Genomic DNA, 13,355 nt, shown 5'->3' with positions numbered 1-13,355 from the left:
ATGGCTGTGCATTTGAACATCCTCCTGCCTGTGACAAGGTGCACTTTTCCTGCCATTTGCACCAGTAAACCTGGAAATGAAAATGCGTGATCGAGCGCATTTAAAAAATGCTTTATCAAGCATCCATCCTTTGAATTATAATTCAGCCCTCTAAATTAAGCCGTAACTAATGACTTAAATTCAATCGTTCCAGTTGCAAGTTAATTGGAATCACGCCAATGCTAATTTTGTTTCAGTCTGAACGATTATATCTGATTATTCTTGCTTCACACTGTGAATTACTCTACAATGTTTGCACTTCGTGCACAGTGTAAAGGGTTACAATCCAATCATTTACTTTTCCTTAATGCTCTTGGAGGAGTGAAATATTATGGGTGGGATTTTACGGCCTCGCTCGATCAAGACCTGAAATTCCTGCGTGGGGTGAATCGATATTTCCATTGTCCGTCCCTCGCCTGCTCCAATTCTGTGACGGGAGAGGCGGTAGAGTTCCAACTTACATGTGGGCATTTGTACTCCACAGAGTAGATTCCAGATTGGCCAGCAAGAAGGAGGATCAGTTATTCCCCCAAGGGGAGTTGGCAGGAAGGAGCAAAGGAAAAAAAAATCAGATGGGTTTTTGACCCGCATGTAGTTTTCCAACCCAAAATGATCCATTTAGCCTTACTCTCTGCTTCTTGTTAGCTAACCAATCCTTTAGCCATACTAATATGCTGTCAATGTACTACCAACCAGAGCAATTACTATGTTAAGAGAATTGCAACTAAAAACTCTGACATGATTTTGCTAAAAATGGAAACAGATGCAACATTTTAGGGGCTGTGTTCCTTGTAGGCCAATAGTTCTAAGGAAGAGGTTACAATAAAGTAGCTTGAACCTAAAGATTGAGATTAGAGATTTATTAGCCATGATTGAATGGCACAGCAGGTTCAAGGTGAGAGGCGGAAAATTTAAGGGAGATGTACAGAAGAAGTTTTTCACACAGAGAATGGTGGGTGCCTGGAACGCGCTGCCAGCGGAGGTGATGGAAGCAGGTACATGAGCAACATTTATAAGGCATCTGGATGGTTGCATGAACAGGGAGGGAATAGAGGGATAAGGACCAAGGAAGGGCAGAAGTCTTTTTTTCGTTGTTAAGGCATCATGATTGGCAAAGGCTTGGAGAGCCAAAGGCCTGTTCCTGTGCTGCACTTTTCTTTGTTCATTGTTCAGACTCGATGGGCCGAATGGCCGAATTCTGCTCCTATGTCTTATGGTCTTATGAAGATTAGTGTGAAATCTTCCCCCACAGCCACTTATCCTGACTAATACTTACTCCCTGCACCATGAACTCTTACTACTGGGTAAGACCTGAAATAACTGGCCTTGCATAACCTTGAATTGGTTTGTCGGTGTAAACAACTGAGGGTACTTTGCAATCACGTTGTCTTGCCGTGTCAATTTCACTTCTGTATGAGATAGTTCATTCCAGTTTAATCTCAGTGCAGTCGACCAGTTTCTCCCTAACAAGGCTGATTTGATGGCCAATTTTGAACCTTGCTCCTTGTATGTGACTGGTACTGACACACTGAATAATCTCTTCTCCATCACTTTGTAACTTGATGAGTGATTTCCCCAGCTGATGCTGACTCAATTATTATTCAGGAATCACGCTTACTGATGCACCCAGATTGACCTCCAAGCTTACTGGAGCTCCATACAAGACCATTTGAGTGACAAAGCCCAATGAATTCCCAATGGGCATCCTCATTCTTTATATTAAAAGGGTCTCAACTGACCCCTTGTCGACCTACTAGCTGTTCAACAAATGTATGTAGTGACAGTCATTCCTTCCAGTTATTGTTTCCCCCATTTACATTCTTTCAACATGCCTTGGCAAAATCAATTTCTCCTTGCTGCTGTGGAACTCTGCCTTCACAGGCTTACATTAACACTGCAATGAAGTTACTGTGAAAATCTTTCAGTCACCACACTCCGGCACCTGTTTGGATACGCTGAGGGAGAATTTAGCATGGCCAACACACCTAACTAACATGTCTTTCAGACTGTGGGAGGAAACTAGAACACCCGGAGGAAACCTATGCAGACATGAGAAGAACATACAGACTCCACACAGACAGTGACCCAGACTGGGAATCAAACCTGGGTTCTGGTGCTGTGAGGCAGCAGTGCTAATCACTGTGCCATCGTGCTGTCCCACGGACATATTGCAAATGTGCTCATTGTTTTAAACAAATCTGTCTCACAATGCTTTCCCCTGAAGTTCTAGAAAATTACAACGAATGGACAGATTTTTAAAGTTGTGATAGAGTCTTTGATGTCCTCACTGGGCAACAATTGTCTGTGTAGTGTGCAAGAAACAATGCTTTTCAGTGTATACAAATACATGTGGCAATAATAAATCAAATCAATTCCTGACTCCAAACGCAAAGCTCTCTGCACCCTTCAATATCTTGGGACTGTAGCATTGCCCAAACTTACACAAAAATGTCCAACAGTGAGTGGCATCATCTTTAGCAGGTCTAACAAATCTTCTCATGGAGTCAAAAATATTGCCCTTTTCCCCACTGCCTGATAAACAGCCGGATTATCAGGAATATTAGGGATATTACTAACAGCTCCATTTCTAGTTACTCCATGTATGCATCCAAAGTCTCTCTTTCATGGCTGTACGATTTCAGTTCCTCAGTTGCACCTGTTGACGGAGCCCAGGGAGACCAACTGTCCCTTAATTGGATTGTAAATTACCCTGACTGTTTGTTTCCTGTATTTCAGAGCTTTAAATTTTGCACCTATGCCGTAGGCATCGGCACATTCACCCAGCTCTCAGAGTTCCTGAACACCCATCTACGAAGGTCAGTCCATCCCTGTGTACGGAAAGCCAGTTTCTCAGTAAGTATATTCTCTTAACTCCACAGCTGCTTTGCTGGAAACTTCTCCAACCCCAGCATGTTCTGCTAGAGAAACCACAATCCCAATTTGTTGCCAAACAGTGATATCTTTGCAGGACAGGAGCGAGATCTGATCTTGGATGTATATATTTAGGAAAATTGACTGCACATAAAGCTGAATCCTCCATGCAGTGTCAATGCTGTTTGATTGTCTCTCCACTCCTTTTCACTAATCTTAGGAGATGCACATTTTTTGCCCAGGCCTGCTGAGAAATGTGCAGCATCACTGCTTCTGGAGTCCCTTTTGGGCTGTGCAGCAGTGTTGGGGGATGGGAACAATACTGTCTTTTAACAGCACTGCCTACTGACTGACAGAAGGGGCCTTAACACCACAACCTGGGTTGGGTGATACAACACAGGAAGATGAGAGGGCATACAGAACTGGCTAAGTAAAAAGTGTTAAGCTAAGTAGAAACCTCAAGTTAAAGTGCGAACAAAACATTACAGTCAAGTTCCTCAGTACAAATAAATTCCACCAAATTGTCAGACAAGTAGACTTGCAATTATACAGCACCTTTCATGCTCTCAAGATAAAGAACTTTACAGCTAGTGAAGTATTTTTTTGAAATATAGTCACAGGTACAATAGAGGACATGTGCTCAGCAAGGTCTCATAAACAGTTGTGAAAGAAATGATAAGATAATCAGTTTAGATGTTGAATACAGAGCAAATGCTGGCTCAGAAATCAAGAGTAACTTCATTGTTCTTCTTCGAGCAATGCCATGTAATCAAACACATCGATCTGAGAAGGCAGATGTGCCTTGGTTAAATGTCCTATCCGAAAGATGCGTAAGTAAAATTTTTCTTTATCCGTTCGTGGGATATGGGCATTGCTGGATAGCGAGCATTTATTGCCCATCCATAGTTGCCCTTGGAGGGCAGCTGAGAGTCAACCACACTGCTGTGGAGTCACATATAGGCCAGACCAGGTAAAGATGGCAGATTTCCTTCCCTAAAGGACATTAGTGAACCAGATGGGCTTTTCCGACAATTGACAATGGTTTCATTGTCATCAGTAGATTTCTAATTCCAGCTATTTTTGATTGAATTCAAATTCCACCATGTGCTCTGGTGGGATTTGAACCCGGGTCCCCAGAACATTAGCTAACTTTCTGGATTAAGAGTCTAGAGGTAATACCACTCAGCCATCGCCTCCTCATATTGCACAGTTGCATGATTCTGAGGATATTTTAGTTGGATTGATCTTCTTCTTGGACTACCCATCAGTCCACTTACCCAGTCATCCACTTCGTCCACCTAACCATCTCACCCATTTCACCCACCTACGCATCTCACCCACTTCACCCATATACTATCTCTAACGCCTATCACCTTATCCACATATCTCACCTATCTTGTGCATTTACTCCACAGAAGCAGAATCTCCGCCTTTGGCGTTGCAGAGCCAATTTGGTCCACTTTGGACTGCAGTAGCTCAGGGGGGAATCTTATCACCACCTTCTCAAGGATAATTAGAGATGGGCAGTAAATGCTGGCCTGGCCAGCGATGCTTACATCACATGAATGAATTTAAAAAAAGAATGAATTATTTAATTTTTCAAAATAATTTCTGAGGCTAAATGTCCAAATTATGAGAGCTAGCATGGCTTGATTGACCTGTTAAGCTACCAGCCACCAAATTGTATCTACTGACAATGACTGTGGAGGAATTTTATTCACAAGTATGGAGCTGACTGTAAAATTGTGTCCTGTGCTGCAGAGATGGGTCAGCTTCTACACAGCTCAGGGATGGCACAGCCTACCGAACATGCTTCAATCTCTATGTAGCATGGTGCAGTAGTGAGGCATGGGGGCTAGTCCCCTTCAGTGGTCACCAACTATTTATGTATTTATTTATTCGTGTCATGAGTAGGTTTACATTAACACAGCAATGAAGTTACTGTGAAAATCGCCACACTCTGACACCTGTTTGGGTACATTGAGGGGGAATTTAGCATGGCCAATGCACCTAACCAGCACATGGGGGAAAACCTGAGCACCAAGAGGAAATCCACGCAGACATGGGGAGAATGTGCAGACTCCGCACAGACAGTGACTCAAGCTGGGAATCGAATCCAGTCCCTGGTGCCGTGAGGCAGAAGTGCTAACCACTGTGCCGCCACATAGGAGGGTTGGTGCTGGGCTGCTTCATCATCTGCCTGCAGATTTCCTGTCTGCAGGTTGGGTTGTCTTTCTGTTCAGTTTTGCCTGTCACTGCATGTCCTTCAGCCTTGGCAAAGATAACCAATAGGTTGCAAATCTTTTTGAAAGATTTATTTTTTTTGTCTCCATTCTCTACTTAAGTTGCTATTTCTATTTAAATTCCAACAGTATTGCAATTTGTCAATCTATCCATCAAGCGAACTTCCTGTGCATGTCCAAGACTGAACCTGGAACGATACATACTTCTGATAATGAGATAGCGTTACAGAATTGAATCTAATTCAAGCCAAACTATATGTGAGTCCACACTTGCTTTTAAGTCATTGTGATTAAATTGCACACATACAGGAAAATCTTGGCTCCTTTATTGAAATGATCCTTCAGTGAGCTTGTTTCCATTGCACAAATCATTCCGTCACTCACTTAATCTAATTGAATGCATTCGTTAGGGGAATACAATTAGCAAATTAATTGCTAATTGACCTCTGTGGCTGGAGATGCAAGCTGTGCCATTTGATTCTACTTCCATGTCAATACCTTTGCACCTTACGTTTAATTGCAGTCTCAGATGTCGTCTCCCAAGAATACTTGTCAAAACGGCTGGAGGGAGCCAACCAACTAAGTACCTTGAAATTAGAGATTGGTATGCCCTGACATGTCATTGTACAAGAAATCAGATATCAACGCAAGGGGGGTTTGCCTGTGAAAATAAGCTCAGTGAACCCAAACACAGAGCATAACATACACGCCAACTCATAACCTGACATTGTAGGTGAATCATCCCAGTGTAGAAAAATGATTTTCATTTTTACAGGAAGGAAATGCAAATAGTCCCACAGTTGGCAGCCGTTCGGTAATCCCAGTTCTAGAGCAGGATGGTAAGCTCTTGTCTCGTTCCCATTGACTTTAATTTTACTCAGGCTCCGTGATGGATGGCGTGGTGGCTTAGTAGGCAGCACATTAGCATAGTGGTTAGCACTGCTGTCTCACAATACTGGGGATCCTGGTTCAATTCTGACCTCGGGTGACTGTGTAGTGTTCTCTTATTCTCCCTGTGTCTGCATGGGTTTCCTCTGGTTTTCACCCACAGTTAAAAGATGGGCAGGTTAGATTGTTTGGCCATGCTAAATTGATCCTTAGGGGATTAGCAGGATAATACGTGGGGTTTCAGGGATAGAGGTTGAGTGGGATTGTTGCAGATGCAGGCTAAATGGGTCAAATAGCCTCCTTCTTTACGGCAGGTATTCTATGATCCTTTGATTTTACCTCATGCTCAGACAAATTCTGCTTTGATTTCAAAGGTGGTGGCTCTCACCTCATCTCTGGAACTCAGTTCTTTTGTCCATGTTTGGGGATAAATATCCCTCTGCTGGATTCCCAACCTTTGACCTGCTCTCGCAGACACACCCCTTTTCTGGCTGGCCCAGTTTGGTTTCTAGTCAATGCTAACACCCCCAGAATGCAGATAGGGATTCAGAGATGGTAATGCCATTGAACGTCAAGGGAAAATGGTTTGCTTCTCTCTTGTTAGTGATGGTCCTGCCTGGCACTTGTGTGGGGCAAACGTTACTTGTCAATTATCAGCCTAAGCCTGAATATTTTCCAAATTTCTCTGCATATGGATACAAAGGCCAAATTTTCTGACAGTTTACACCAGCTGGATTTTCCCATCCCACTGCAGTGAAGGGTGATTTGGCTTGTCTCCAAAATCTCCGTCTTTGCTGCAATGGGAGTATGCAGTAAACAGACGATAAGATTGCACCCAATCTATTTCATTATCTGACCCAAGCCCTCACCCTAATGGTGTTGAACATTGTACAATAATCAACACATTTTATGATGGAGGGAAGGGTATTGATGAAATAATTGAAGATGGTTGAGCCCAGGACTCTACCTTAACTTCCCCAAAGTACAAAGAGCAAAGAATGAAGAAAAGAGCAGCACAGGAACAGGTCCTTTGGCCTTCCAAGCCTATGCCGAGCATAATGCCCTCAAAGAGAGAAAACCCTTCTACCCTTACTCGGTTCATCTCCCTCTTTTCCCTCCCTCTTCATGTACTCATCCAGATGCCTCTTAAATGTTGTTAATGTGCCTGCTTCCACCATCTTCTCTGGCAGCGTGTTCCAGGCACCCACCAGTCCCTGCATGGAAAACCTCCCCCACATATCCCCTTTTCATTTTGCCCCTCTCACTTTGAGCCTGTGCCCCCTTCCACCCTCGGAAAAAGTCTCTGATTATCCATCTTGTCTATGCCTCAGTTGACTTCAATCAGATCTCCCCTCAGCCTCTGTATTTCCAATGAAAACAATCCTAGTTTATTCAACCTCTCCTCATAGCCAACACCCTTGAAACCAGGCAACATCTTGGTGAACGTTTGCACTGTCTCCAAAGCTTCCAAGTGCTTCTGGTAGTGTGGTGACCAGAATTGTGCATAGTACTCCAAATGCAGCATAACCAAGGTTTAATATAGCTGCAACATGATTTCCCAATTTTTGTACTCAATACTCTGAATGATGAAGGCAAATATGACATTAGCTTTTCTTAATCACCTTGGCCACCTGTGTTGCCACTTTTAAGGAACTGTGGACCTGCAGACTCAGATCTCTCTGTATGATAATGTTCCTCAGGGTTCTACCATTTGCTGTATAATTCATACCTAAAATTGATCCTCCAAAATGCATCACCTCACATATGTCTGGATTAAACTCCATCTGCCATTTCTGTGCCCACGTCTCCAATCTATCTATATCCTGTTGTGCTCTCTGACAATCCCTGGCACTATCAGAAGTTCCATCAATCTTCATGTCATCCACTTATTGTTCAGGCCCCCCACATTTTCTTCCAAATCATTTATATATACTACAAACAACAGAGGTCCCCGCACTGATCCCTGTGGCACACCACGTTCTAAACAAATCCCTTCCAGCACTACTCTCCGTCTCCTACAACCAAGCTAATTCTGTATCCATCTAGTCAGCTCGCCCTGTATCCCATGTGATTTTAGTTTTTGTACCAGTCTGCCATGTGGAACCTTGTCAAACAACTTACTGACATCCACATAAACTACATTCACAATTCTTTCCTCATCAATTATCTTTGTCATCTCTTCAAAAAACTCAATCAAGCTGGTGAGACATGCCCTTCCCCATAAAAATCCATACTGCCTGTCACTAACAAGTCTATTTTCTCCCAAATGTGCAAATATTCTGTCCCTCAGTGCCTTCTCACCACTGACATTAGGCTCATCAGCCTATAATTTCCTGGATTATCCTTGCTTCTTTTCTTAAACAGGGGAACAACATTGGCTATTCTCTAATCCTCTGGAACCTTGTGTGTGGTCAAAGAGGATGTAAAGATATGTGTTAAGGCCTTAGCTATTTCTTCCCTTGCTTCCCGCTGTACTTTGGGATATTACAGTACGACAGGACCCAGTGATAACTTGGGATAGATCCCATCCAGCCCCAGGGACTTGTCTACCTTAGTACAATCAGGATACTCAACACTTTCTTCATTGATATATTGACATTCTCTAGAGTGCTCACACACCTATCCCTCACCTCAATATCCTTTTCCTTGGTGAATACTGATACAAAGTACTCATTAAGGATCTTATCCATTTGTACCATTTGTTTTTTAGAAGTCAGATGAATATCTGCCCGCTGCAAAGTTACCCAGAAATTCTTTAAAATTGGAGCGACTGGTGCAATATTTTGGCAGATTCTAGCGGAATTAAATTGATTTGAGAGCAGTGTGAAATCTCTGAGAAATACTGAGGTCTAAGTTTAAGATGAGATAAATGAGTCTGTATGTCTGTATAGCATGCAAGGAACAATAGTTTTCACTGTACACATGTGTATACATGTGACACTAATAAATCAAATCAAATCAATAGTTATATATTTCTCAAGTTTCTTCTGCCTTCAAAATTGTTGAAATTGTGTTCCATTAGATATCTCTCCTATTATCTATAGTCTCAACAATAGTAAGTTATGTGAGAACTATGGTAGGTTTTCTATTCTATTGCCGGATGGCTGTAACTAGATTGATGAATAAAGGGTCTTGTTTCTTGCTATGATTTTAGCAATCATGAGTTTACAGGTGCCAAGCCTCATCATGAAAGTGGATCATTTGAAAGTAAAAATCAATAGCGCACAGACCAAAGGGCCTATGAGAAAATCATTACATTTCACAATCACACTACGAATACAAAATGTCTGAATAGATAAGAGTTGAGACATCTGTGACTGGCAAGACTATTCCTGAGAATAATCTAACTGTACAACAATCAAAACAATGTATTAAACCTTATCCAAACCTTTTCAAACCGCAACATGTTGTGAAAGAGGAAATCATCCTCACAAAGTGATTGGATTCCCAGCAGGCTTCAAAAACTTCTGGAATGAGAACGTTGAAACCCTGATAGATGAAACTCAAACCAGGAACCAGAGATCAGAAATGAGCTCCAAACATCATTAACAAATGGAAGATAACATAAACACTGAAGGAGAGAAAGGCACTTACTTCTTTTCAGAAGGGACTCTACAACCAACATCTTACCAGAGGACAGCAAGTTACAGACCAGAGTTTCAAAACTGCAAGGAAACATACCATAGAACATTGAACAGTACAGCACAAAAACAGCCCTTCGGCCCACAATGTTGTGCCAAACATGATGCCAAATTAAACTAATCCCTATTGCCTGCCATTGGCCCATATTCATCTATTCCTTGCACACTCATCCGCTTATCTAAAAGCCCCTCAATTGCCCCTACTGTATTTGCCTCCACCACCAACACTGGCAACACGTTCTAGACACCTCCCACTCTCTGTGTAAAGAATTTGCCTCTTACATTCCCCCTCTCACCTTAAGTGCATGCCTCCTAGTAGTAGACATTTTGCGGGCGATTTTCCCAATCCAATGCACCACTCCAGCGGTGTAGCATGCCGGGAGACATCAGCGGAGGCTGTTTCACAGGTTTCCCACTGGGCACCTGGGCTTCCCGGTGTCTCCCAGCCAAAGATTTCCAGCGTCATCAGCTCCATGCCAATTTACAATAACAATATGTCATTAGTGAGCATGGAACTAAGTTTCCAGGCCTATTAGCATCTCCCCCATCCATCTCCCACTCAACGCTGGAGGTGGTTCATTCCAGTGGGGTTTACAACAGCTCTCCACTAATCGGGAACAGTTGGCCAATCCCGCTGGAGTGAAGAGAGGCCATTGAGGTCCGCCAAGAGGTCTGGGTGTAAGGGCAAGTGGCCCTTGGGCAGTGCCAGCCTGACATCCTGGCACTGTCCAAGTGGCAAACTGGACAAGGGGCGCTTTGGTACTGCCCCACTCAGTGCCAAGGGGATGGGACTAGAGTGGGCAAGGCCTATTGGAAGGGGCCTGTTGGGGGTGATTGATGGGATTAAGGGTGTTCCACTGATACTCTGCATTTAGGATAGCACAGTAAAAAGTCTGACAACACCAGGTTTTAGTCCAACCGATTTATTTGATAGTAAACTCACAAGCTTTTGAGGGGACTCCCTCTTCGTCAGGTGATTGGAGAGTTCTGGCCTCGGACAGAATATATAAAGCACAGACAGTTTAGAGATTACTGGTTAGAATGCGAATCTTTACACCTAACCTGCTGTTCAAGTCCTAAAGTGGCCGACAATGTGTGTGGAAGAAGCACTGATCACAGGTTAAAGAGATGTGTATTGTCTCCAGACAGCACAGTGAATGAGATTTTGCAAACCCAGGCAAGCCACGGGGGTCACAGATAGTGCGACATGAACCCAAGATCCCTGTTGAGACCGTCCTCATGTGTGCGGAACTTGGCTATCAGTCTCTGCTCAGCGACTCTGCGCTGTCGTGTGTTGTGAAGGCCACCTTGGAGAACACTTACCCGAAGGTCAGAGGCTGAATGCCCGTGACCACTGAAATGTTCGCCAACAGGAAGGGAACAGTCTTGCCTGGTGATTGTCGAGCGATGTTCATTCATTTAAGAACAGGATATGGCGCTCGACTCATAGATCGACAGTTCCGATGCGCCACAGCGAAAAACCGCACTGATCTCCTCCAAAGACAAACATGGGATACAATGGACAGAGTACCCTTCCCCGGAGTGGAGAAGCTACGACATCTTCTCCGGAGTCTTCAACATATCATTGATGAAGACGAACATCTCACCAGGGCTATCCCCACACCCCCACTTCTTGCCTTCAGACAACCACGCAACCTCAAACAGACCATTGTTCACAGCAAACTACCCAGTCTTCAGGAGAACAGTGACCACAACACCACACAACCCTGCCACAGCAACCTCTGCAAGACATGCCAGATCATCAACATAGATACCATCATCACACATGAGAATACCATCCACCACGTACACGGTAAATACTCTTGCAACTCAGCCAACATTGTCTACCTGATACGTTGCAAGAAAGGATGTCCCGAAGCATGGTACATTGGGGAGACCATGCAGACGCTACGACAACGGACGAATGAACATCGCTCGACAATCACCAGGCAAGACTGTTCCCTTCCTGTTGGCGAACACTTCAGTGGTCACGGGCATTCAGCCTCTGACCTTCGGGTAAGCGTTCTCCAAGGTGGCCTTCACGACACACGACAGCGCAGAGTCACTGAGCAGAGACTGATAGCCAAGTTCCACACACATGAGGACGGTCTCAACAGGGATCTTGGGTTCATGTTGCACTATCTGTAACCCCCGTGGCTTGCCTGGGTTTGCAAAACTTCACTCACTGTGCTGCCTGGAGACAATACACATCTCTTTAACCTGTGATCAGTGCTCCTTCCACACACATTGTCGGCCACTTTAGGACTTGAACAGCAGGTTAGGTGTAAAGATTCGCATTCTAACCAGTAATCTCTAAACTGTCTGTGCTTTATATGCTCTGTCCGAGGCCAGAACTCTCCATTCACCTGACGAAGAGGGAGTCCCCTCAAACGCTTGTGAGTTTACTATCAAATCAATCGGTTGGACTAAAACCTGGTGTTGTCAGACTTTTTACTGTGTTTACCCCAGTCCAACGCCGGCACATCCACATCATGACTTTAGGTTGGCAGGCAGAGGGAGGGAGGACAGCAATCAAAGTTGGCCATCCAGGTCGGGGGTGGTTGGGAGGTGTGGTTGGGGCCACCAGAAGTCCATTTTGTTTGGAGGGGCATCCAGTGCTGCCGGAGGGGGGATTGGGAAATCAGAGTTGGTCGGATGAGGGGGGAGTTGGGGATATCGATGCTGGCCGGGGGTGGGGGTTTGCCCAGGGAGGTCTAGGAGGCTAGGAGGCTGATTAGAGCTGGAGGGCTCTGCAAGGCTCGCGATGGGTGTTCGCAGGCCTGGCCATACATTGGGAGGCTGGCAATGCAGGCCCTTGTGCATTAGTCAATCACTACACTGACAGATTGGCGCATGCACAGTGGTCCACTCAGCACCATGCTGCCCACCTCCTAAAGAGGGCAGATTTCCTTTCCTTTAGGGAAGAACATAAATGCTGTGGTTACAAGAGTAAGTCAGAGGCTGAGAATCCCGCAGTGAATAACTCGCCTTCTGAATCCCCAAAGCTTGTGCACCATCTACCAGGCACAAGGCAGGAATGCTTTAGAATGCTCTCTGCTTGACCAAAAGAGTGAAGCTTCAATAACACTCAAGAAGCTCAATACCATCCAAGACAAAGCAACTCAGTTAGAATCATAGAATTATGGAATCCTACAGTGGCCGTTCAGACCATCGAGTCTGCACCATCCACATCCCACCCAAGCCCTATTTCCATAACCCCATACATTTACCCTAGCTAGTCCTCCTGACACTAAAGAGCAATTTAACATGACCAACCCACCTAACCCACACATCTTTGGACAGATTGCCTTCTAGCCCACAAACATACACTCCTTCCACCACTGACACACAGTGACAGTAGCGTGTATCATTGATAAGATACTATGATTCAATTCTACAAGAAAAATCCCAAGTGTCCAGCTAGCATGAAAATGGGAGAGTTGCAAGCTGGCACTGCTGAAGGGGAACCCCGCCTTTGCTCCGATTTCCCCATGGGGCCTCAATAGCCTCCGGTTCTACCGATGAGGGGACCATTCATTCATGGGGAGCAGGTTTTTTCCTCACTGGAGAGAACCTTAGAGAACAGTGCTGGAAACCTGGTGCCGATAAGATCGCAAGAGTGAAGAAATCGGGTGCAATCTTGACTTCTTGGCTCTCACGGACTTTACCGACT

This window comes from Carcharhinus amblyrhynchos, chromosome 14 (genome assembly GCF_965287045.1).
Source record: "Carcharhinus amblyrhynchos chromosome 14, sCarAmb.v2.hapA, whole genome shotgun sequence".
Lineage (NCBI taxonomy): Eukaryota > Metazoa > Chordata > Chondrichthyes > Carcharhiniformes > Carcharhinidae > Carcharhinus > Carcharhinus amblyrhynchos.
The sequence above is the reverse complement of the archived record's forward strand: the minus strand, read 5'-3'. Positions refer to the sequence as shown.